Source organism: Melospiza melodia, chromosome 5 (genome assembly GCF_035770615.1).
Source record: "Melospiza melodia melodia isolate bMelMel2 chromosome 5, bMelMel2.pri, whole genome shotgun sequence".
In the NCBI taxonomy this organism is placed as follows: Eukaryota; Metazoa; Chordata; class Aves; order Passeriformes; family Passerellidae; genus Melospiza; species Melospiza melodia.
The window spans coordinates 82,077,519-82,104,051 of record NC_086198.1 but is presented as its reverse complement, the minus strand read 5'-3'; the positions used below and the strand labels follow the sequence as shown (position 1 = coordinate 82,104,051).

The 26,533-nt window shown below is 41.9% G+C and overlaps 1 long non-coding RNA gene across 2 annotated transcripts in view; it reads left to right on the top strand.

Annotated features, from left to right (window-relative positions):
• The window catches only part of LOC134418797 (uncharacterized), a 109,730-nt gene that overhangs the window by 28,808 nt on the left and 54,389 nt on the right, over window positions 1–26,533 (top strand). The window contains exon 1 of one of the 2 annotated variants that reach the window (XR_010027855.1): window positions 2,790–3,206. The exons of the other annotated variant lie outside the window; for it this stretch is intronic. This is a non-coding gene — a long non-coding RNA (uncharacterized LOC134418797). Of the gene's footprint in view, window positions 1–2,789; window positions 3,207–26,533 lie in introns of those variants that run through there. 2 annotated transcript variants of the gene reach the window in all.

The window sequence follows — 26,533 nt, the reverse complement described above, 5'->3', positions numbered from 1 at the left end:
GGAGCCTTGGGGACCACCAGGGTCAGGAGAGAGCCTGGTCCATGGATGTTGCTGTGTGAAAGCTTCCTAGCTCTGAGGAATGCAGGGATGCTCCTGGAGCACGGACTGAGCTGGCCAGTCACTCCACCATAGACTTTTTGTTTGCTTACGCTTCAGCTCGTCTAGAAATTGCACTGCCTGGAAAAAAGTAAAAGAGCATTTTGCTTTAATAAGATCAGACTTGTAAACTCGAAACAAAAGCTTTAAAAATACACACTTATGACATTAGTCTGCTTCTATGGGGCCTTTATTTTCTTGATGAATTACTTTCAGAATTCATTTTTGACAGGTTTTTTCCTTTTGATTGATACATATGGAATGCTATGAGATTGCAGCATGGCAGTTCTCTTATCAAACTGCAAATGGGATCAAAATCAGAGAAGGAAACAGATGCTGCAGTGATTTCCTTGCACAGATGCAGCCCTTCTTCCCTCTGCACCCCAGCCACAGCTGGTGTGTTTGAACAATGAGGGCAAGCTCAGGGCACCATGGTGCCTGTGGCAGGATTGCTTTTGGCCTGACTGCTTCTCAAGATGCTGTCTCCTACCCTGCTGCTGTTCAGCAGAAAATGGCTCTATGTTTTGGCACTGACTGGTTTGATTTCTATTGTCATGGTTTGATTTCTATTGCCAGCACCTGGCCATAGAAACTGCTTTTCCCTCTCTATGTAATGTGCAGGTCTTTTAATTTGATATGTAGAAGTGCCACAGTTTTGAGGCTTATACTTCTTTCACCAAGCCCAAAATAATTTGAGTGAGTTAATTGCCAGGACAAAGTTAGATTATTGTCTGTTATAATTCATCCTAGGAGATGAGCCATGATGTGTACTCCATTTGAAAATGGGGTGGGTTTGTTTTATTAGTTTAAACTTTGCCATACAATATGGAAACGATGAATTGTGGGCACGTTGTTGTAAGAACTGTTTTTATGGAACAGGTGCACAGAGCACCAGATTGTTGCATTTGGGTTGTGCGTAAATCCAAATAGATAAAACCCCAAGTGCTCCATTTATTATGTGTAGATTTAAAGATACTATATCTTTGTATTAGGTGTATCTTACACCAAGTTTTAAAATAGAAAATCATGTGTGTGTGCATATTCTTCAACATGATTTCTAGCTTTCAATTATTGCCTAACACATATAATACTTCTGTGCCCTTCATCTCAGTAACACTGTCTCACAGTAAGTAAAAGATTAATTCTCTTACTTCATCCCAAAAGCAAAGATAGTTTTTGTCATTCCCTAGTTATACACTTGCATACATAATAGAAAAAAGTAATTTATTTTTCTGCCAGATAATGTCACATAGAACTTAAGACACACTCACAAATCTGGAATCTCTGTCAAAATACTTTACAAGTGATTTCTTATCTTGTGTAAAGCCTTCCCACAGCCACACAAGGAATTCGCTTGTGAAATCTCCAACAGCCATATGGTAGGTCATTTCAAGCTGGCAATAATGCAGTATTGCATTATTGCAGTAAACTTTCACTGCACAGAAACACAGCTTTAGTTCCACAAGAAAGGTCAGGATTTTCTGAAAGAAGGGAAGAGTGTTCTAGCTTGCTTGTAGAGGGCATATTGTTGTTTCACTTAGAGCTGTGTGACTCTGTGAAGTCTCTCTCTAAAATCTGAAGATGAACGTATATTTATTATTTAGAAACTGATTATTCACTTTCAACAAAGCTTTTTCTTTCTGCCGCTTGGCATATACCACTATGCAAATGCTTAGGATTCTTGAAATGGGAGGAATAATCAATAGTGTTGGCCTTTCCCACTCGTCCCACCAGCTATCAGTGCTGTTCGTATTTACTACCACATATGGATGTTATAGCAGAATCATTTTTACATCTACAGAGCTGCAAGGTGCTGTATCTCAGTCTGAGGCATTATACCCCAGCTTTCTTCTTAGCAATGCTTTTGCACCTTCAATACAAAGCTGAGACTCTAAAATAAATTTAGAGTTTTATTTTACCTGTTGACCATCTGTACTGTACACACACTGAAGCAATTCAGGTAAAATACAAAATTTCTAAAGCTTCTGTCAAAATCCAAGGGGAAATGAATAATTGAGATTTTACAAATCCAAACTTCTCCTGCTTCTCAGTTTTTAGTGCTTAGTTTATTTAGAAGGGTCAAAAAATTCAAAACCCAAATCCATGGGGCTATTGCATCTGCCCAACACTGGAAATTTCAAAACAACATCAACTGATCTCAAAACAACCTCTCATCCTGAGAGGAAATAGCTGAGAACTTTTTATGAGTTTAAATGTACCTTGCATTGTAATTTGGAGGATAGCTGAAGCGACGCAGGAGAACAGGAGGCACATACTAATCAGAGAAAAGCTGTACAGATTTTGCATGTTATACATGCCTGAGTGTTGATGGAGCTTTGTGAGCTCACTGCAGAGGCAGTGGTCAGCTGGGTGGACCAGAAGCCATCTAAGAACAAATAAGGAAGCTGGGGCAAATGGAAGTCAAGAAGTTTCTCACATTTACCCACTTAACCAACCTAAGTAAACTCCTAGGAACAAAACAGTTGGTGAAAATATTTCAACAGCAAGTTTCAGGTTGACTTGCTAAAGATATCTCTGGCAAACAAGGTGCTTACAGAAGTCATTTAATGTATCTGCACATGTTGGTGTTCAAACAGAGGTGTACACGACTTGTGGGGTGGGGCAGTTATGAGAGATTGTGCCCCTGCAAAGAGTCTCACCAAAATAAGATTTTAGGCTGACAATATGGGCAGGAGTGTTGTCCTTATTCCTTACTCCTTTGTCCTTATTCCTTACTCCTGTTGTCCTTATTCCTTACTCCAGCAAGCCACATGTCTCCTCTTTCAGGTGACAGGCAGGCGTCCAGAAGGCAGATCTCACTGCGGGAAAGAGACGGGAGATGTTTGCCTTCACTGATTTGCCTGGCTATCAAGCTCAGTTATTACCACTGGGACCCAAAGCAAGGAGTGATGGCATGCTCTTCCATGGCTTAATGGTCCTCACACCAAACTCTCTCCAGTGATGCGCTATTAAAAGTGCAAGTCACGAAGCGATCAGAGCGGGGACCACAATGTGTACTAGAGCTGTGACAGTTCACACTTCATAGTTAAACTGACAGCAGGACTAAGTAGAGGCTTCTTTTATAAAAAGAAAATGAAGAGTACAGGATGGTAAGAGGTAATCTGCCTTTTACTAGAAATAAGATCTGAAACATGAATTCTTGTGTTTGTACTGGTTAAGATCCTATGGATGGAAATAAGACGATTTACATTTATTATATACCATGCCATGTAATGATTATCTAAAATATCTTTTCTTTGTCATGATTTAAAAAAAGATCTTATACTGTCAGGGAAAATATGGAACAAAAAGATTTTGTGAACTTGATGTGTGTGCATATAGATTATCTTAAAATGCTTACTTTTTATGAGGCTATAGAAAATAAACTGTTTATTCTCAAGATAAGTTTAAAGTATTAATTATTTTGAATGTTTAATAAAATTGGCACTTCCAAAGAGCTTTACCTAGAAAAATAGGAGCTTCTAAAACAACCAACAATTCTTTTTGGGCTTCACTTTAGCTAGTTGCGCATACTTAAATGAGACTAAGATTTGCCCTTAAATTGTTAAAACGCTGTATGTTTTGAATGAAAACTAATTTCTAATAGCACTTATGAATCACAGTATTTACATTCCTGATCCAAAAGACAACAAAGAAGTCACAGAGGCAAAATAATGTCCATATCTGTAGATATGTTCCATAATATCAGAACAGAGAAAATGTTTTTTCCCCTAATGCTTGTAGTTTTCATGCTTTGCTTTTTGAACTCAGTGTGCTTCAGATCAGGACCTTGGTATCTCATTGTGGAACAGCTCCATGAAGAGAAGCTGTGAGCAATTCTTTCTAGACCAGCTGAGAGCCTGTGGGGCAGAACACTCATTTGGATAATGAGATAATATCACCATCAGGTCTTAAATAGGACCACATTCCTTGCTATTGAATTGTTGTGGTCTGTTTGGTGTTTTCCTGAATGTATTGAATCTTTTCATCCTCAAGAACTAGGTCTTGATGATATGATTATTTGACAGCATTTCCAGATTTCTTGAAAAAGAAACTCCAAACCAAGTGGATTAACTCTAGGCTAGCTTAGAAATATATCACACACTGCCATTGAACATAAATTTGATTGACCGTACCTATACATGTGTCCTTTGTTCGCCATCATGATTCTGTTATCTAGTTAAAAACTATGCTTCTCAAAGCATGAAATAGGTTTAAAAAGGATACTAAAATGAAAAAAGTTATTTTAGTCTGTTTACTGTTGTTCTTGACCATGCAACCGTATCACATTTTAAACTTTTGTACACATGATAGCTTGAAATGTGCTTTATTTTTGTTAGTGAAAAGTGAGATTTTCTTCTATTCCTTTGTCTCAAGTAATTGTGGCTCTAAGGTAGCATGGAAACTCATTAGAATATTGAGACAGTGATATTGCTCAAACAGAGTGATGTAAAATGATGCATAGAGATCTCTTTATGTTACACTGTCATTATGTCATTATTGGAAGATTCTTCAGTGACACATATTCAAACATGTATTTCTTAACAAAAGCTAGTTTTTATATTTTTGAAAATATTTATTTTATGGCAGAAATTGAAGTTTTGACTGTATTGCAAATTTTGGTATCACCATTTCAATGTAGATAAATATAAGTGATACCCATGAAAAAAGCAATCTTAACTCTCCTTGTAGTGTGATGGGCTCTGAATTAAATGTTACCACTTAGGAATGAGATCTCAGAATTTTAATGAATAGTTCTTATGAAACCACCAATTTAATGCTCAGCAGCAATAAAAATGTAAATTGAATGTTAGGAATTATTAGAAAAGAAATAGAGAACAAAAGAAACTGCACAAATCCCTACAGAGTTCATGTCCCCTCTTCTTAAAAACATGTAGTGGAGAACTGGAAAAAGTTCAGAGAAAGGAAACAAGAAAAGTATGGAAATGCTTTCACATGAAGAGTGACTTATAGATCTTCTAAATTTTGAATAAAATAATATGGAGACCAATGGTTCCTCACCTCTTTCCATCAAGATCTCGGTGTCTGTGAGCCCAGCATAGGGGTCCAGAGCTATGTTTTGCTTTTCCTTATGTGGTGTGTACTTAGGTGTGCAATTTGTTGGTGCGTGTTATGTGTGCTGTGAGCTAGCAGAGGCCCAAAATCTACACAAAAAAATTCATGGAAGAAGATCCCACTGTGAAAAATTGTGAAACACAAACACATTAGTGCTGGCACAGGAGATACCAAACACATCTTCAGGGAAAGCCATCACTGTGTGTTTTCATTCCCTTCCTGAGGCATCTGCTGTGGATTACTGTCCTGGGCCAGGCAGACATTTGCTCTGAGCAGGACCATTCCTATGATGTGTAGCAGCATCAGAAGAATTTATCATGGAGGAGCTGGGCTGATTATGTAGTTTTACTGAGAGCAGATGGTACTTCTTGAATCTGAAGAGTTTGTGGCTGTAGGATAAGCTTACGTGTCAATGCTTGATAGAAACTAAATCTAAAGAACTCAGGATGAACGCAGGAGGAAAAGAAGAATCTGTGCTTCTCAGGACTATTGCTACAGGCTGGCTGAACAGAAAACACACTGGGGGCATGGGCAAGAAAATGACATGAATAAACCTCTCTGAAAGAGATAACTGCTGGCTTCAAACTCTCTTGTAGCCTGTGGTGAGTGGACGTGGTTTTAACTCCCTGCTCTTAACTTGATAATCACGGGCTTTGAAAGAGTGCATGAAGAGTAATGTCTACACCAGCATGACTTGCTATGAAATGTAAACAAGTGCTACCTTTTGCTTGCCATCTGATAAGGCTGATGCAGACTGATGCTTGTTTCTCACACAGCCTCTTTAGGTGGGTGAGAAAGGCCAGGAGCACGGAACACAGCCATGGAGCAGAGCCTCTAGGCCAGTTAATATGCCCGAGTTATTTACCAGTGTAGGTATAACCAGAGTGCCTTCTCAGGGTCTTTTTAGCCCCTTTTACCCAACTAGGTAAAGGCTGGGGAAAAGAATAAGTACAGACTCTCTTATTTTGCAGAAAAGCAATAACTGTGATTCTGGTTTATATTAGAGCAGCTTGAAAAGCTGCCCTGCCCTGGCAGCCCTCTAGACTTTATGTCCAAACTTAGATCACATGTGTTCAAGCTTATATCACATATAAGTACACAAACACTTACTCACTTGCATAAACCCCTGGGCTGCTGGGCACAATTATATCAGCATTTGCCTAAGTTCTACGTTTATGTTCCTTAAGAAAGGCTATAATTTAATTTTTTGCTTTTTCTCAAATTTAAACAAAACTTTGAAATTTCAAAATTTACTGAGAAATTATATTTGGGAATTGCTTTACTTGAAGTCATCAAAAGAACTCTTTATCAAAGACTTCAATGAAATAAAACCAGTTTGTTTTGCCTTTGTAATTTCGACTTTCAAGTGATAACATATTTGAAACATAGTATATAGTGCTTTAAGTGATGAGGTCCAACTGAAATTATGTAACCTTTTAGAAGTAAAACCAAATAATTTTCTTTAATTTTTTTGATGAACTCAATACATTTCTACAGATCATTGAGTCAGCACTTGCTAATGAAAAGCAGTTCTTCTGGAACTGCTTCAAACAGCCCTTGCAGGATATAAGACTTTTAAAATTCCAGACTGTAGATAAAAGCCCTCCTCCTCCTCCTCCTCCTCCTCCTCCTCCTCCAAAAAAAAAAAAAAAAAAAAGAAAAAAAAGAAAAAAAAAAAAAAAGCCTTTTACTCTAAAAAGCAGAATTACTCAAATTAAACAAATGTTTATGTTTTCTGCCTGCATGTCACACATGAGTGCCTGTGAATATAGTCTAACACATTTGACAGTTCTGCTGGTCTGATTTGGTACTTAATTCTGCTTTTTTTATCCCCCAAATTTTTGCACAATATCTGCTTTCATCCTTACTTATTAATACTGGCTGGAGTCTGTGTTATATTCCATCAATGCAGCAATGCTCATAGGAGCATTTTGAAGTTAAAATAATATCCCAGCATCAATTTTTTTACTCTACTGTATTATAACAACTCTTTCATCTTTGTTTTTAAATGCTATTTTGAAAACCACAGCTACTCAGGCTTCATACCTTGCTCACCAAAGGAACAAAGACTGAGCAGTGCTTGGCTCCAAGTGTCAATCAGGACATCACAAGTTAAACAGCAGTCAACACATTGGCAGATGAGTAACACCGAGTGGTTACTAAGCAGTGCCCAATGCTGTTTGTCCTGGTCTGCCTCAGCAGCTTAATGTGTTTACTTATTCATCTGCATCTGTTAGGGTGTAGCCAGTGTCAGTAATGGGTAATTTTCCCTGTAGAGGCAAGGTTTTGGGGCTCATCTTACAAAACCATTCAGAGCTGGAGGATATTAAACTGTGATTAAACTAATTGATTTCAATAGGTGCTAATCATGCAGGCTCTGGCAATGCACTGTGGTGAAAAGCTTTAGTGTGCCCTGTCCCTTGGACAACAAATGTGTATCACACTTCACCCAAATTCTCCTGTCAATATGAGATTTTTTTCCATCACAATTTGGATATGTGTTTGGTTTTTCTACAGCTGTACCCCACGCTGAGTGGATTCACTTTAGCAGTCTCAATTTTCTACTTGGGAATAGCCTGTGGATAAGTCAGGTTCTCATCAGTGTAAGGAGATGTTACAATTTAACGCCTATTACAGGATCTGATTAAGCAAATGGAAATGACCTAACAAGTTGTCCCACATGTCTGTTTAAATGGTTACTCCAGTGGTAGTGTTTACTGTGCCCTGAGTGACAGATGTGTGGAGGTGGCAGTTTGCTGGTCCGTGCTTGCTCTTTCATTGAGGTGGGTCTGAACGCAGTGACACTCCACTACTCCCATCTTTGTGCCACCAGCAAGGAGTGGCTGAGCAAAGGATGTGCAAAGCAGCACCATGGAGGGGCTGGTAAGGAGCCAGGAATCCCAGCAGCCTGTAAGGGAAGGGACTTAGGGAGTGGGGCAGGACAGAAACCAAGCCCACTTTCTCCACGCACCTGCTCACCTGCTCCATGTTCTCATCCTGGTGGGGTTTTTTACCTCTGAAAGAGTGTGAGCATCCCCAGGACCATCTTATGTGCCTTCCTCCCCTCCCATCTTCTGTGGAAACAAACCACTGGCAGCTTGTCAGCCTGGGTCCTGTGTGTTGACTGTAAGTTTTATTTAAATGACTTAGCAGGAGTTGAGGCTTGCACCCGTGTATGTGTGGGAAGAAGGTCCCCAGAGATACTACAGCATGGAAAAATTATCAAAAGCATAATGTAGCATTCCCTCTCATTTGGAATAGCCTTTATTTCACCACAGCTTTCATTTCAGTCTGTGCTGCCAGATGAAGAATGCAATAAGCCTGATTAAATTTCCATGATTTATATATCTGCAGCACATTGAGTCCATAATTAAGACAATGGGGGACAGAGGCCCCAGCTGTGATGTGCAAACAGAGACCTTCACATGCCAGACAAGAGAGGGATGTGTGAGAGAATACAAGTCAAGACTGATACAGTATTGATGTATTGATCAGTGTACTGGGTGTCAGCCTGTGTACATTAGTATCTTCTTACAACTTTTGGAGCCACATCAGAAGAAAAGATGGTTGGGGTGGGTTCTCCAGTAACTTAAATTTGATTAATTTACTGAATTACAGCGAGATGTTAAACAAGAGTCAGTTGGGAGAAAGCTGATTGAAATATAGGTGTCTGTGGTGGAAGCTGGTATCATGAATCTGGAAAAGGAGAGTGGGGCCATGTGAGGACCTGCAGGTACCTCCATGGAAAACTGGAGGAGGAATCAGGAAGATCCTCTCACTGACCCACTTAGGGAAGAGGAAATGACCTAGCCAGGTAAACGAGGGCAGGATTGCATGATGAACAGGAAAGCTAATTGTGTTGAATGCAGTTTAAGGATCACAGAGGATGGCGAAATAGCAATGCTCAGTTTTGGCTGAACACAGTTCTAGGGAGAAGAATTTGAAAGGGATGAGAGAAGGAAACTCATCTGACAGATATGACAGATATGTACCAGATTGCAAGTAAAATACATGACTATCAGTAAGGTGAATTTGTATACAATGTACTATAAGTTCAGGATAAACAAAAGAAAGAATGTAGGAATACAGAAATTAATGTATGTCTGCTTTGTAAACTTGTTTCCAGATTGTATTGTTGTAAGTACCTCTCTGACAGCAAATGAAGCATCAAAACAGCATTGAGTGACTGTCCCAGTCCCACAGAAACAAGCATCTTAGCTTCTAGTCCTACTTGTCATGGGTGGCCATGGCTTTCGTGTCAGAAGTCCTTTACTCCTGGTGTCTGTTAGCAGCTTTAACAGAGAGACAGACCTGTGATCCTATTCCTGACAGATGGCAAGACCCACAGTAATAGGAAATAAATGGGAAAACCAGACAAGGATATAAAAATTAAGTAGGTTTAAGATGAATACTTCTTTGTAGCACTTGAGGAGGAGCTCAGAGTGACCCAATATCATCTGCTGAGAAATAGGAGGATTTTCTTTGGATTTTAGGAAGGGGAAAATCTACGAAGCAATGGTGAGCTGTTGTGTGCCCCAGATCACAAGACAGTGGGGAGAAAAAAGCCATCCTGTGTTTTCTCTGACACATCTTGGGATACAAATGGACAGGCAGTTTGGCCATGAGGGACTCCATGGCTGCTGCCAAGCACAGCTGCTTTGTCATCTTTTGGGGGTAAATAACCCAGTTGCATTCTGCACGCCTGGCAGGCTACTGAAGGGTTCAGGGCAGGTGAGTCCCTGCCCATGTCCAGGCTCATGACACCAGGTGTGCTGTGCAGCCCTAAAGGTCCATGGTGCAGTGAGAGGCAGCTATCCCAGGTGTCAGGAGATCCACAGGAGGAAATGGGAATCAATCACATTGTTGTAGCAAGGTACGGGGCATGGATGCCTTTCATGCTGATGCAACTCAGATGTCCCCAGTGCATCTGTGCTGGCAGCAGCATCCCAGATTAGTGCAATTGATTTGCTCTTTTCTGTTCAGGCGTGTTTCTCCCTTTTGCCCCAGGCAGGCTTGTAACAGGAGCTGGGAACACCTTTGCTATTGGTGTCCTGTCCTCCAGGCCTGCCTCTGCCCCAGCTAGCGGGTGAGAAGAGCCTCTAGGATGCTGACAGGCCAAGCACCTTTGTGTAGGGCTTTCAGAGGTGCTGCTGGAAACAAGATGATGCAGGGGATGAAAGGGCAGCAGGGACCTCACCCCTGCCATCTCCCTGCAGCCAGGCCATGCAGCTGAGGTGTTCGTGGGGACAATGGCAGTGCCAGAGAGATCATGGCCGTTTTCCCCTCCTGTTGAGTGGAGCATGGCAAGAGCAATGAGTTGCCTCCCCACCTCTCTGCTGCAGCAGCAGCACAGACACCCTTCCTGCAGCCCAGTGTTCCCTGTTCATTACCATCCCCTTACCTCCACACCTGTTTGATTTTACATATTCAGTTTGGAAATACTGTCCTTTTTGTCCCCTTTCACACCATCTGTTGACACAATCCCGAGTGCGTGTGTGTGCGTCTGGGTGAGATCCAGCTGGCAGGAGGTGAACGCATTCACATCTCCCGAAATTGCTGATTCAGGGAGGGGAGGCGGGGGACCCGCACCGCTCCGGAGCCCGCAGCTGAGCAGCCCAGCATCGCCCGCCGCCACAGTGCCAGCCCTTATCAATGCACAGCCACCCTGTCACCCCCGGCCTCCCCTTGCCCCCGACGTGCCTGTTGTGATCGGGGGAACAATGGCCGAGGCAGAGTGCCCGGCACAAAGACAACAGCTGCACTCGCGGGTCAGCCTCCCCCGCACAATGGCCATGTGTAACCCCATCCCGCTGCCCGCCGCAGAATAATTTATTTATAGATGCAATATCTCTTTCACTGGCCTATTTAAGAATGTCTTCCCATAAATGCATGGAAATTGAAATTATTCTCTGCTTTTCCCCAAAAAAAAAAGATTAAGGTATCTGTTCCATATAGATAAATAGTGCAATTTTGGAGGCGAAGAGGGAGAAAAGCTGTTGGAATATACGCAATAAAGGATGAGGAGAAGTTGATTAATTGTAATGCGTGCATTTTTAAAAATTAAATTTATCTCATTATTAGTGTCTTTGCAATAATAGGCACATGTTTAAAAATAGGAAAAAAAATACTGAAGTCAGGGGAAAAAAAGCCCTCCTAGGCAATGAATGCTAGTCTTTCCTCTGCGAGAGATGACTGGTTGCCTCTTTGGCAATAAAACCTCTTTCACCCTCACACACTGTAAGCATGAGCATCTGCTTAGGACAGAATCTTCTACCATCCAGGAGACAGTGAATCATCTCTTACATGAAAATATGGTTTGTTCAGCACACTGCTTTCTTCTCTTAAATACAGCATGTGCAGCCTATGTATCATCTAAATGTGTAGTGTAACACAAGATCAGAAATGAGGACAGTCTCTGAGATTTCTAAGAAGAACTAAAACCAATAAAAAGTTTCCATACTCTCCATTTCTTTTTAAAAAAAATCTCTTTAATTTTGTTTTTCTATATTTTCACTACAACTAAGTTTCATTTTATTCATCTAAATCCTGGTCTCTAAATGCAAACAAGTAGAAGCTTTGTGACAGCACTTTTCTGTGCTAAAGGAGTTGCTTTAAGGATCAGTAACCCGGGGTGTTTCATCCATCCACGTTTGGTGTGCGTGTGAACATATTTCTGTACGGAAAACATGACAAGACAGTCTCCAAATAGGAAAAAGCTCTCGTGCTGCTAAACACTCTCCAGACACCTCCATCAGATTTAAAAACCTAAACTAAAAACTAAAAACTCCTTGTGATATAGAACACACTTTATTGGTCACTCTGGAAGGAATTTTTTAAATGAAAACCACCATATATAATATTATCACAGTTTCTGTACAAAGTGTATTGGAAAAAATGCATGGCCTATTTATATCATCCTCTCTTCCATCCCCTGCAGTCCACAGGAAAAGCCTCATGACTGGCAGCTGTTTGACTGCCCTATTATCTGAGCCTGCGTCCAGTCTGGCTAATTACAGTCACTGATTACTAAACACTGAGCAGCACTGTCACCTGCCTTAGCCTGACAGGATTATACCATCTGTGCCACATGGCCAGGGTATGGAAAGCTGGTGAAAGGTCACAAAAAGGGGCAAATAACCCTTAAATGGGAGGTAAATGTATGTTTACAGACGTGACAGCTGACTGTCATTAGAGTATATACACGTATTCACAGCTGAAGATACTTCTCAAGGAAGAATAAGGGGCATACGAAGTGGGGCTTTGTCAGACAGTTGGGGTTTTTTCTGCCCCTAAAATAGGTGTTATTCACTGGGCAGACACTAAATGCACTTCTGTCAGACACACTGACGTAACACTGGGACCAAATGTTTTCCCTCCTTACCTCCCCAGACCCCGTCTGCCCAGCAGCAGCAGTTCAGAAAAGCTGATCTAGTGGAGCTGCTGCAAGCCTTTGTGCAGGTGAACAGTCTGCTCTAAGGGAGCTCCTTGGACCTACTTGGTTTGTGGGCACAGAGGCACCAAAATTAACTCCAGTGGGTAATGAAGACTGGGCTACTCTTAGGGAGCAGCGCAAGAGCCATAAGCAGAGGTCCCCCCTCTCCAATGCCCTCCCTCTCCAATACCCAATACCCCAATGCCCTCTCCAGTACCCAATACCCAATATCCCAATGCCCTACCCAATACCCAATACCCAATACCCAATACCCAATACCCTCCCTTTCCAATACCCAATACCCCAATGCCCTCTCCAGTACCCAATACCCAATACCCCAATGCCCTCTCCAATACCCAATACCCAATACCCAATGCCCTCCCCAATACCCAATATCCCAATGCCCTACCCAATACCCAATACCCAATACCCCAATGCCCTCTCCAGTACCCAATACCCAATATCCCAATGCCCTCCCCAATACACAATACCCAATACCCAACACCCCAATGCCCTCCCTTTCCAATACCCAATACTCCAATGCCCTCTCCAGTACCCAATACCCAATATCCCAATGCCCTACCCAATACCCAATACTCCAATGCCCTCTCCAATACCCAATACCCAATACTCCAATGCCCTCCCCAATACCCAATATCCCAATGCCCTACCCAATACCCAATACCCAATACCCCAATGCCCTCTCCAGTACCCAATACCCAATACTCCAATGCCCTCCCCAATACCCAATACCCAATACCCCAATGCCCTCTCCAATACCCTGCTCCAGTGCATGTCTTGCCTCCTCCTGCCTGCAGTGCCTGCATGAACATTGCTCCTTCCTGCACCTCTTCTCTCACCAATGCCGACACACTTGTACCTGCTCTCTGCTCTGCCCAAGCCTTTCTTATGGCTGTTGCTTTTCTTCCCCTGCACGCTAGAAAGTCTCCTCTCTTTGCCCAAGTACACGTGACAATGCACCCTTTTCACAGAAATATTCATATATTACCTGTTCCTTGTTTTATGACTCCATGGATTTAGGTTATGACTTTCCAAAGGGTATTTTGCAACTTTTTCTGTGTATCTGGGCTGAGCCCTCCTGAGGTCAAAGAGCTATAGTGTTTATTCACTGCCTTTTTGGATCATTCCAGCTCAAATCTGATCCCTCCTACACCTTGGAGGTTATCTAAGTTATCCTGAAATCACCATAATTGGTTGGCTTGGGAATTTTTTCTTGCCTACACCAGCCTCTGGAGCATTTTGCAGGCAGTATACACCCAAGAGTATCCACAAAGTGGCCCAAATCTGACAGTATATGTTTCTGGGTCCCCTCAGCTTGTCCAGGGCTATTATGTGTGGAGAGGATGGTGACACAAAGTCTGACGTGGTCTCACGGTTGTCAGTATTCTGTTATCAGCTGCTCAGTGAATTCTACCAGCACCTGCTGTGGCCACTCCCCCAGGTTAGGGTTCTGGTCTGGTGGGTAGAGAGCATCCTCCTTCTTGCTGTACTCTGCTTGAAATATGCAGATTTTTTAGCCAGAAAAAGCAGCAGTGTGTGCAACTGGAAGTGATTTATTTTAGCTAAGTCGTGGTGTCACACTCTTACTACCTTGCTTTTATTCTCCTTGGATTTCTTGCCTATACATTCTTTTTTGCTGTCAAATTTTTATTTTATTTCTCCAGTTGTGTTCAATTGGTCTGGTCATTATTTACCAGGTGTTTTAGTATGTGATTCTAAGATAGATGTTTGACTGAAAAAAATAACTACAAATGGCCTTGCATAAATCAATTCACACCTTAAAGAAAAACACATGAATCCCCAAAAGGTGCATATATGTCATAATTGAAGCAGACTTACATTTAATGGAGTGTAATCTTCTTAGAAATCAAAATATAATTTATTTCATGTCAAATAGATGACCAACATTTGACAGCCACTGAGTAGAGGAATTTTTCAAAAGTATCAGATCAGGGTGTTTAGTGCTCTGAGTTTTCACAGCTGACTGTGGTTTTCTAATAGTTGCTCTGATTTGGTTTTTTTGTTTGTGTTTTTTTTTTTTTTTTTTTTTTTTTTTTTCTGGTTAGTTGGTTAGTTATTTAAAATTTATCTCAGGAGCAGACAGATTCAAGAAACAACTTTGTGTACCCCTGTGTGTACAGGTATATGTTCACTAGTCTGCCAGCGGGGTCAGACACTGACATTTCGTGGGCAGTATCACCATCCAGGCTGGGGCTGGGATATTGGAGCAGAGGCATGCAGGGATGATCCAGAGCACTGGCAGGGAGCAGCAAGGTGAAATTCAGTGGTACAAAACACGTGCATTCTTTCAACCAGTGCTGAGACTTTCTGCTGGAAAGTGAAAAGGAGCATAATTGGGATGTGCAGGTAGACTTCAGTCATTGATGTGCTGTAGCTGTGGAAATCCCTGGCTGATTCTGAGACACACCATTTCCAGGGCAGATATGGAAATACTTTTAACTCATTTGGTTACCAGCTGTTACCCTTTTGCCTCTTGACCTTCCTCTGGGTGAATACAGGCATGTGTGGTGCTGCCCACAAGCCTGGTCAGCCATGCCCAGAGCAGATAAGTGCAAGCTGAAGCAGGTATGGAAAGCACTTCCTTGGATGAACAGGGGGCCTGGCAGCTTAATTTCAGGGAGACAGCTTAGGGAGTGTAGCTCATTTAGCTCCTCAAGACAAATGCTGAGAGAGAAAAAGATGTGATTGCTCACTCTAAGTTTATCAGCAGAGGCAAATGCCAGAGAAGGAGAGGAACTATTTAAGGTGAAGGACAATGTTGGCCTAAGAACAAATGAGTGCAATCTGGCTATGAATAAATTTAGGCTGAAAATTAGAAAAGGGTTTCTAACTATCAGAGGAGTGAGTTCTCAGCTTTTTAATAGGAATTCAAGAAACCCAATTCTTATTCAGTCCAATTTGATAAGATTATTAAAAAGCTGCCTGTGATAGGAGGGAACCATTCTATGGCTTAGAAGGTCTCCTCCATCTCTGAGCACTGATGGATACAGGTTGACTCAACTGGAGTTATATTAGGAATTTTCAAAAGTCAGAAAAATTGTCAAGAGAGTGTTACAAATTTTTGATTCTTTGGACTGTAATGTCTCCTCTGTATTTCTCTGCCTTTTCTATGCACCTGTGAAACACAGAGGATAATTCCACCTCTCCTCCCCATTTAATCACACTGGGGTATTATGAAAACACCCTCACTGTGGTATTATGAAAATATGCTATTTACTGTTTGTGTAGCACTCTGGAGTGCTGTGAGGATGAGTATCAAAGGAAAAAAAAACTGTGCTGAAATTAATAATTTTGGCTGCACAGCTAGGTTTGAATTACATCTAGTAAATCATGCCTAGGGCAACACACTGAGTGTGAAGAAAATAAAATATTGAATAGTTGCTCATTAAGTGAACACTAGCTATTCCATGAACTGAATGAGGCAGGGCCCCATGGAAAATACAGCATGTGATTTTTGTAATTGAAGATTAGAAGAGGGCTGAATTAAGGTTGCACAAGCCTTTCCTTATGCCTTTCCAGCATTAAGGATCTGGACAACCAGGGGATCAGGCCCAGCCAGTGTATGTTAATGAAAGGCAGGTTCTGCTGGACCAACCTGATCTCCTCCTGTGACAAGGGGACAACTGAGACACTGCAGTGCTGGAGGGAGTCCAGAGAAGGGCAGTGGAGTGGGTGAAGGCTCTGGAGCACAATTCCTGCGAGGAACAGCTGGGACTTCACCCTTGGGAAAAGGAGGCTCAGGGCGGGACCTTTTTGCTCTCTACAAGTACCTGAGAGGAAGCTGTAGTGAGGTGGGGCTTGATCTCCTCTCAGGTAAAAAGTGACAGGCCCTGGAGCATCTGATTAGATATTTGGAGAAACATCTTCACTGAAAGGGTTGTCAAGCATTGGAACAGACTGCCCAGGCAAGTGGTGGAGCCACCATCCCTGGAGGTATTTGAAAGAGGAGCAGCTGTGGTGCTCAGGGACATGGTTCAATGGAGGACTTGGCAGTGCTGGGTTAACAGTTGGACTCGAGGATCTTAGAGGTCCCTTTCAACCTCAATAACTCTGTGATTCTCTGAATAGCCACCCACCCTCCTATCCCTCCAGCCTGGCTGCAGGGAGCTGGTCTGGAGAGCCCTGTGTGAATGCCCCCACAGTGCTCTGCCCTTGGCACAGGCAGCTGGAGAAGAATGGGAGGGCTGCACCCACAATCAGCCTCTCAGAGCCAGGCAGAGAATAGTGTTCTGTCTTGTGGAGAAATTGGAAATTGATTTCGTCCCAGCTTGGAACTCATCCTGTCTCTAGAAATTCTGTATAAATGTAAGTTGGAGGAGTGATTAAAATCTCTGACTGTTAAGCCAAGAAGATTGGGTAGCACAGGCAAACTACCTTTGCTGTGAATTTTGAGGTGTAGCTGGCTTAGAATATGAAGGTCAGGCTTTGGGTGTCATGTCAGGACTACCACACAGATACTGAAGAGGAGTCCCAGGAGCCTGTGTCCATTTCCAAACCTTGCACTTCCCTTGAAACATGTTTGGAACAAAGGTTGAAGATATCAGTGAAGGAGCAAACATTCTATCATTATTTTTCAAGCTTGTTCCAGGACAATGAAATGTCCTGCAATACATGAAATAATTGTCACCAGAGCACCATGGATAAGGTGAGTTATGGCTCTGGCAGGAAGAGGTGCCCCTGAAAATGTGGCTGGCAGTAGCTCTGCCTTGGGCACACAAACACTGATATCAGTGTGTATGGCTTTATTCTTGCTGCAGTGTCTGCTATGCCACCGTCAAATGCTGAAACAAAATCTTGCTATTTTTAAAATAGCTTTGATATAAAGGTCAAACTACTAACATGTGTAGTGATTTTGGGCCCCTCTCTTTCTTGGCACCTGATGTCTTCCTCAGCTGAGGGCTGGTTCCCAGAGTGGGGATGCTCACCTCTTCCTGGACTCTCTGCATTTTCAAAGTGGGCACTAACAAAGCAAGCAAAACCTCAGCCAGTTCTGAAAATCAAATTCCTTAAAAGTTATCCAAGAAGCATATATTTCTCAGCCTTGAGAAACAGTTTTATTTATAGGCTCACCCAGAATACTTGGCTGGATATTTTCTGTGTGAATTGATGCAGAGGAGTTTGGTGTGACTGTATGTATTATACTAAGGCAGACACACCCCATATTTAAAATATTCCTGGTTTACTCCAGCCAACAATATTTTCATCTTTGTTTGTCATAGCATGCATGTCTGTAATTATGTGCTGATGGCACATTCTTACTAACTGAAAATATTATCAAAAAATACAGAGCTATCTCTAGATGCAGACCTTGTTTGTGACAGCACTGTTTGCTATTGAATCACAAGCCACAGAAAGCAGTGATTTGCACAAGAACATGTAATGCATAAGAAGTGTGCTGAACTCTACTTCTGCACAGGAAGAGGGAAGGAAGAAAAACATATTCATCTCAGTAGTGGTTAAACGATAGTGCAAACCAGTAATTACGTGCAAATTATGACCTTGCCCCCTTACAGTCAGCTCTTCAGTAAACATGACTGCTTTTAATTTCCAGCCCTTCAGCAATAAAAGCCACTGTTTTCAGGCTGAGTTCAATTCTTTTCTTCAGATTTTTTTTTTCAATGAAAATATGTGTTTTTATACTTCAAAACCCTAAATGGAATGCTGGGCTTTTTAATATTTAAGGGATTATAATTGAAATATAAAACTGGTGGTAAAATATTAGCTTTTATAAATGTCACTCCCTTTAAGCTTTTCTATCATTAAAAGGCATTACTTACAAGTTTAAAATTTAGAGACTTTTAAACATGCATATTTTTCATTTTCTTTAGACATTCTGGAATGTTTCTAAAGCTGAAGAAATGTTGAAAAGTTGTAGAAAATAATGTGATGAAAGAAATGGATGCTTTTCACATAATGTACATGGAAATAAAAAAATACAGAAAGAGCATGGGAGAAAAATGGGAATGAAGCAGACAAAATTACTTTTTAAAAAATACAGGTTAAAAGTGCATTTTAAAAAGTAATGGAGAATCTCACTGAACTGGAAGTGACCTAATTAATGGAACTTATTTCCATTTTTTAATATTTCTAATTTTTCTATTTCTTTTAACAATAAGAGGCAAGTAAGAACTGAACCCCAGAGCTTACATATTATAATGAATTTCAGTGTGACAAACTGTAGCCACAGACAATTATGTGCTATCAGTTGCTGAAGTGGAATTCATTATTTCCTACCTTAAGCTGTCCTATAAATTTGCTCTGCACTGTTAAGCAGATATCAAGTTTTGCCTAGAGATAGAAACACTGCTGATGAGCAAAGGAGATCTTAATAGATAAGTTTGTTGACGCTTCTATTAGACTCAAGAAACATTTTGAAGAAAAGGCAGAAATCATTCTTCCATGAACAGTCACGTTGCATTTCCTCAGCATTTCCCCTCCAATGTTCTCGCAGAGCACAGAGATGGGGTCACGGTTTCAGTTCCCTGGCCTGGGTTAATGCAGAGCATATTTGGATGCAGGATTGCCTAGAGCTAATCTCCTGGCCCTGGACAAGCCTAAGGATGATCATGGTGTCTCTTGGGTAACCCAGGGGCTCCAGGGTCTTTGCCTGCATCACGTTCTCCTGAGGTTTCTAGTGGCACATCCACTGACAAGTGGAGAAGTTTCTGCCTGACCCACTCTGTTAATTCGTCCCAGGAAACTTCTCTGGGATCTCTGGGGGGCTTGGCACATGCCATGGCAGCACAGGGGTGTGCCAGAGGATGGACTGACACATTCCCATGGAGCTATTCCCTATCCATGCTGGTGATTGCAGGTCAGTGTATTGTAACCCCAGTGAGAGACAATGTGAGTCAACAGCTCCACCACGGCAGGGTTGGAGGCTTTTGTGGGGAGATGGGATTTAAATAATTGGCAGGGGCAGGAATGAAACCTGACTTAACTTGATTAAAGAGGAATCCTAGCTCAACTCTGTGCATGTGAAATGCTGAAATCAGAAACAGGTTTATTCCTATGACCTACCTGGGGTTCAGACACTTTTTCCCACTAAGACACACCTTTAGATGCTTTGCAAATATCAGCAAACTCAGTTTCACAATGGGAGTTTCTGCTGGCAGGCACACTGCATCTTCAATTTTTGGATGAGGAAATAAGGCAGGATTGGTGGCTGGCTCCAGGCCACGTCCCCGTGTCTGCGTGGCGCTGGGAAGCGCTGCAGAAAGACATCCAGGCTAGCACGGATTTCTGTCAGAGAGGGGCTCCTCCCTGGCTAATTAGTCTGCTGCTGGGGAGCAAGGTCTATCCAGCAGGGCAGAGAGCTCTGCTCGTGCAATCCTACCTCCAGATGCTTCATGTGAGGATCCCATGGCTGCTCTCCAAAATGCTTCTCCAGCTCCAAGGACTTCCCAAAGAATGAAGTGTGCTTTGTGGCTCGAGGACAGCATTTATGAGAACAAGCCTCTTGCAGCTGTACTCAGAGCTGAGAGCTCAGAACTCTTTTTTTTCCCTTTTAATTTATTTATTCAAAATTTGCTTATTTATAATTGAGCAACAACAACAAAAACAAAGAGATTAAATAAAAGTATCCAATCCCTAAAAATATGCAACTGTAGTTCATGACAGTGTAGTTCCAACAGGGAAGTCAGGAACTCGCTGTGACTCAGTGGCTGATTGTAAACTAAAACATAGGGAGGGAGTGCCTGACTCAGCAGATGCCAGAGCCTTCAAAGGGATTAGGGCTATTGCCAAGGAGCTCCACCCTTTTTTTCCCCTCTTTAAATGTGTCTTAAGTTTCTTATTCTTGCATTACATTATATACAAAAAGTGTGTATGCCATTGAATTGGCACATCCAGAACAGGGAGCACTTACACATCAGATTTTCCCAAAGGATTACAATTGGATTTGATCTGCATGTGCACACCATTTCATCACTGCAGAATCTCTTCCCTAGAATTAATATCCCCCACCCCCTGAGATTTATAAACACAGTAGATGCAAACATTTCAAAGAGGTACTCTAAAAAAAAATACTCCTACCAAAATCTTAATTAAAAATAAATATTTGCAAGGAGAGTACACCTGCAAACCCCTCAGACCACAACATCAAGTCCCCTGGCACACCTCCAGAGCTGCTGTATCACTGTGGTTCCTTCGGGAAGTTGCTCTAAGGAGCCTTCTCCACTGCAAGATGAATTGCTTTCTATGGGGCTGAGACAGTTCCCCATGCCAGGTACCAAACCATTTCCTAACTTCTGCCTCTGTGCAACCTTTTAAACTGAAAAGATAAAAATGCAGGGAGTTGGCCTATGCTTAAAAAGTTTGCTGGCATGGCAAGAGTATAATTACAACAGTACAATCCCTACTGTGAGTTCAGTCCTACCATCAAAAGGCTTTTTTGTTGTTATAATGTAATCTGTTCAGCAAAGTGGTTTAATTCCTACCAGCAAAACAACTTTTTTTTGCTGGTATAAGCTGTTTCTCTGCGCTGGGTGTTGGCTGTGGCAGGGCCAGTGCTGTACCTCCATCAAGTGCTGATGTGCCCAGAGGATGAGCGACAATTTTGCACCTCCCAGGGCTGAGGCTCTGATGCTCCAAAGGGATTAGGTGCATGATGAGTGTAGGGTCAAAAGGGAATTTCAATCCACCTTTCAGTCTGGCTCCTTTGCATAAGCCCTTTATATTTTAAATCTCTGCAGATTTGTTGGCCAGGGCTGAGCTGGGTTGCCTGAATAACCCAGCACCATTTCTGACACTGAAGACATTTTTGGACTGATACTGAGAAAAACAATGATTTTTTTTTATCACAGGACTGTGAACTATCACTTTTGTCGAAAAATTTTTTTGAATATCCAGCTGCGGCTTTCTATATACCTAAATATACTGAATGTCACCTACCAGGCTGTGGTGACTTGGTGACAGCTGATGCAAGGTGCTACCAGAGAAATGCAGATGCTTAATTGGGGTTTCACACTTACACTATCTCCACCCCTCAGTCCTTCCCTGCTGTTTTTTTGTGGGAACGGAGCACAAGTTTGCACTTGGCAGATAAGGGATGGGATTTGAGATGCCCTTCCTGTCACCCTGTCCTTCCCAGGGGTGGGAACTGGGGCTGGGTGTCTCAGAGGGCAGCGATGGATCAGGCCATGGATAACATCTCTCTGATCCCAACCCTCTCCCCATGAAGAAAGGCACAGCCACATAGGATTTAAGGCTTTTTCATAAATACATGTGGCATGTTTGGTTTTACCCACATTTCATCAGTTTTTATTTTAGTCTAATTTTAATATTCTGTGCGATTGGTGCCAGAAATAATAAAATGAGGCAATAAGCATTATATTCTCTTAGCCTGCACAACCATTGACTATTTTGGGGGTTTTTAGTACTTAAGAAACAAATGCTTCAACCTGTTTTATCAAACCGCCTGGCCCTCCCGTGGCGGATCACTGGAGCCATTTTCAGGGTATTGGATGCCAAAAAAAGCAGGGACAATCTGGAAGGAACAGGTGTATTGGCTTCTGTTGCTGCTTGAAGGAGTAAACACCTAATTTGCTGTTCCCACAAAGGAGGTAAACATTTAGCTCATAAAAAGTTTCCTTCCCTCTGAGAAAGTCCCACTGGTGTTGACCTAAATAAATTCCAGAAGTCAATCTTTTTTTTTATAAAAGGTTTCCTTCCCTCTACAGCACACTACTTTGCATTGCAACTGCTTGTAAAGAGAAATGTTTTTTGCAAGCAGGCTGGACATTTTAGTCTCATGGGTGGTTTTGGCTGGAAGGAACTGTGCTGAGGTGCAGCAGTTTGGGCTGACCTTCTCCTTGCTGCTGCTGTGCTTTGGGCTTGCTGCTCTCATCAGGTGCTTTCCAGCAGACATGCTTCCGTCCTAACTCTTCTCAGGGTGAGGGGAGATAAAAAATAATAGAAAGTAAATTTTGCTGTTGATAAAAAAAGGAGTATTTGAAGACTCTGGGAGTTACACTTTGGAAAACCTAACAGGCCTGGTGGAGATTTTGCAAGGCTGATGTGTAAATCTGCATGTGCTCCATGTTTGTCCAGTGAGGCACCTGAACTGAGCCCAGAGGGCCCTACAAACCTCATGTCCCCTCTCCATTAACTCCAGACTCTCAGAGTGGGAGCAGCTTCTTAGGAAGACTGAAGAAGAGCAGGATTTGGGTCTGGGGATGTGGACACTACACCAGAACAGACCCAACAAAAAGAGCACTATCAGTAAATTGCTCTTTTTATTTCCTTATTGAATGCAATGAACCTGACCATCTTCATCCTGGTAACTCTTTGTCTTAGACTTCATAAACTCCAATAAAGCTTCATTCATACTTTTAGAACAGTAAAAGTATAAATAGTATAAAATAATAAAAAAAATTCATGGTATCTCAGAGTTAACTACCTTCATGTCTTCAAATATATTCTTTTTTGTTTCTTTTCAAATTAAAATATATATATTTTTGAGCTGAAAATAGGGCCAAAAGTCTACAGGGTTGTACCTTAGCAGCAGCTTTCAAAATCAGAGTTCTCATGAAACTTGACTTGCTGCAGTTGTTTTGGTTTTTCTCTTTTATCTGATTGATTCTTGTCTTGTTTGTTCTTCACATTTATTTAGATACATTCTAAAGAATTTCTAATTCTTTAGAAAGTATCTGCAACAATTGAGTTTTGCTGAGGTTTGCATTCAATTTGAAAATTGTACATCTGAAGCTGAAAAATAAGCTGTGTACTTCTGTGGTAAAATGAGGTTTGCCAGGCCCCTTCAGCAGCGACAGCAGTTTTGTGGTTTGTTTCATTTGACATGGGCTGCAGGCACCTCTTGGTGCCCTCTCTGTGTGCACAGCTGCCTTTCTTAGACGAGGGGATAGGTGCAAAGTTTCTGAGGGTTTTTTTGGTGAGGTTTTTTTTGGTTTTGTTTTTTTCAAATAACACCTGCAGAGCAGTGGAGAACTCTCTGGTTTCTAGTTCTGGCCACGCGATTGTAAAACAGCTCGGCCAATTCCATCCTTCAGGACAGCTGTGAATGACTCTGTTTTCCACCTGCTCTTCAAGCCACTCAGTTTTAGAGCTCTGTGTTCTGTTGTTCAGACTCTAAAGGTATTTATTATTTCCACTGGACACTTCACAAGCTTGTTGTTTAGACAGTTGAATTATGGATGGTGATTTTTTTGTAGTCCAGGACCTCAAGGTGTTCTTGTACTTGTCTCATCTGTGCTGGAGAAGCTATGTTACAGATGGCTGGATCATTGATGTGGTCAGTCTGTGCACATTTTCATTATTCTCCAAGAGATACTATTTCTTTTAAATCACCTTTTTTAGTTGGGGCCCAGCATTTTCCAATGCTGCTTAGACTCTCATAGCTTCCCTCTCTTGCTGAAATCATGCATCTCCTTATACCGTCCAAATTTCTTGCATTTTTCAAGTGAAACACTTGTTTGCTAGGTGAGAGTTTGCAGAGCCAGGGTGTCCCTGTGGGAGAGTTGAACATGTACAGGTGTCAGTAGTGTTTCTGAGAGCCCCTGCCAGAGCCCTGCCCCTGCCCTCCTGCATGAGACACACCAGTGCCCAGCACCAGACCTCTCCACAATGGTGCTCTCTGTGGGTGGGGTGGATTTCCTTTTAAAAATTCATATATTTCCTTCAAAGCAGGTATTAAGTTTCTCTTGCAGTGACACCAAATGAAAGCTTGTTTCTTTTCTCTTGACTTCATCTATTTAGCACCTACTCCTGCTTTGGCCTGGAAGAAAGGGAAGCTGCCCAAGGGTGAATGGCTCTGACTGCTTTTGCAGTTCTGTGAGAACTGAAGTCCTTGTCCTGGGAAGATACTTTTGATCTCCTTCTCGTCAGTTCTTCACCTATGCTCCCTCTCATTTTTATCCCACTGGTGTTTCCTTTTCCTTTAAAAAATGGTTATTTATCTTTACCTTTATCTGCATAGTCCTTTACTGAGGAACAGTTACTCTCTATTATACAATATTCTTCTAATACTTCTGCCATTGCCCTTAAAATGTTTGAGTTTTTTTTCATTCAATATTAAATGGCACGGAGCTATCACCTAGCCCCAGAGAAAACTCACTAGAAACATTGCTGTCTCTCTGTTTCTGTATAACTTTTGAAACTATCAAAGAACTAACTTCCTTTCTCACTTAATCATGTGAACCTGGGTTTGATTTCCCTCTTGCTTCTTATGTGACTCAATGCTGAATATCTTAGAGCAATTCAGGATTTTTTTTTTCAGTGGTGGAGGCTTTATCAACAAAATTTCCAATTTTTTTAAATTATCAATATTGTTTGCTACTATATGCTTTCCATAATCCTGTTTGTTATTACCTCTACTGTTACCCTTAAACTCAGGTCTTTTATCTGCTCTTCTGTGGTGTCCTGGGCTTTCTGTCAGAGCAGCACGATGGCCCATTTGTTCTTGCAGTGACTGGGGTAGCATCAGTTCTCTGCCAGGTAGCTGCAACTTAATGACTGCTGCACTGAAAACCAATATTGAAGGTGTGATGACCTTCTCCACCAGCTTTTAACACTTTGACACTACAAGTTAGCTAGACCAGTTAATTTCCATATGTTTAACCTTTTGTACCTTGATCTCACTTCTAGAGTATTTCTGCCTCTGCTGCTAACCTTTCTACAGTTCTTAACACTTAACTGATATGTATTTGTTGCTCAGTTTTCAGCACTTTCAAATTATTACCCATATTTATAAGGTTGCTTTATCTCTTTTTTAAAGCAGGTTGACATGCTAATCAACCTATTTTGTTCAATGGATTATTTATTATATATATGTGTGTGTAATGAAATCTATTTATTATGGTCTTTTTCATCTATTTTCTTGAATATTTCCCAGCTATAATTGAAATTTTTTAATTTAAATTTCCTCTTCCAGGTGATTTCTTGCATAACAATTCCCAGCTTTGTGAACCTGGAACTTCCAAAGATCCAAGCATGTAATTCTGCTTGCACATAATTGCATCTGTTAAAAGGCCTAAGCAACAGTCATTTTCTATTCTCTGATCAGTTTTTCTGTGGCAGACTGAGATGTAAGGCAGAATTCCTTTCATGTAGGTACAATTTGTTCTGAGCATGAAAACTGACACATAAAATGTCTTCAGGACCCTTTGGTGTAGGGACCAAGGGGCACCAGCACATTTCACCCTGCAGTCTGTGGGTGCAGATTTTGTGGTTCCAGCAGGCAAACCCCACACAGCTCTTACTCACTGCCTCACCAGGGGCATCTGGGAAACAATCAGGAGGGGAAAACTCATGGGTTGAGATAAAGACAGTGCAACAGGGAAAGCAAAAGCCACACGCACAAAGAAAGAAAAACAAGGAATTGATTCACTGCTCCCCATGGGCAGACAGGTGCTCAGCCATCCCCTGTAGAGAAGGGCCACATCACACATGGCAATGACTTGGGAAGACAAACACCATCACTACAAATGTCCCCACTGCCTCCTTCTTATCCCCAGTTCTATACACTGACCATTATGCCACATGGTCGGGAACGCTCCTTTGGTCAGTTTGGGTCACCTGTCCTGGCTGCCTGGTCACCTGTCCCACCCTCCCATGCACCCCCAGCCTCCTCTCCAGTGTGGCAGTGCAGAAAGCAGGGAAGGCCTTGGCTTTGTGTAAAACCTGCTCAGCAATAACAAAAACACCTCTGTGCTATCAGCCCTGTGCTCAGCACAGATCCTCACACAGCCCCATACCAGCCACTGTGAAGGAGGCTGACTCTAAACCCAGCACATCCAGCTGGGGAGAAAACAATCCCCCTGCACACTGCTGTGATTGCTCAGGCTGGACTTTTTGTGCTTGTGCAGTTGGGACACTCAAGGCATCTGCTGTGATCTCTGCTGCCTCTGATTTAGGAATGGAGAATGACAG